The sequence below is a fragment of the Lipotes vexillifer genome, unplaced genomic scaffold (assembly GCF_000442215.2).
Source record: "Lipotes vexillifer unplaced genomic scaffold, Lipotes_vexillifer_v1.1 scaffold591, whole genome shotgun sequence".
NCBI classification, from domain to species: domain Eukaryota; kingdom Metazoa; phylum Chordata; class Mammalia; order Artiodactyla; family Lipotidae; genus Lipotes; species Lipotes vexillifer.
The window spans coordinates 3,252,730-3,253,230 of record NW_006791954.1 but is presented as its reverse complement, the minus strand read 5'-3'; positions in this window follow the sequence as shown (position 1 = coordinate 3,253,230).

Genomic DNA, 501 nt, shown 5'->3' with positions numbered 1-501 from the left:
TCTCTAGGAAGAGCACAAGAGCCTTGTTTCTCACCTTCCTCCACATTCCCTCTCACTAGCTGACAGGCATGTGGAGGTAAGGAACACTGACTAAGTCATGGGTATGGCTTGCCATTAAGAATCTGGAAGCACGCTCCGTTAACTTCAGCGGCCCGGGGTTGGAGCTCTGAACCGTTCCGGTGATGAGAAAAACTATTGCCTCGACAGCCGGCGGAAGCAATAGGAATGATGTTACCATGACCAGAGTGAAAGGTACAGTTATCTCGAGGGAATGGGTTGAGGGCAGAGGAAGAACAGGGCTAACGTGAGGTCACAGAACTTAGGAATTCAGTAAAACAAAACAAACACAGCTGCTATGAGAGGTGATTCTGAAGTCAGGCTCCTCAACCTTAAAAGCAAAGTATGCGAGGAGTCACTACTTCCCCCGGCAGAGCTACGCGCCAGTTCTGTCCAGTCATCGTCTATTCAAGACTAACCACCCTCCTCTCTTCCCTGCTCCTG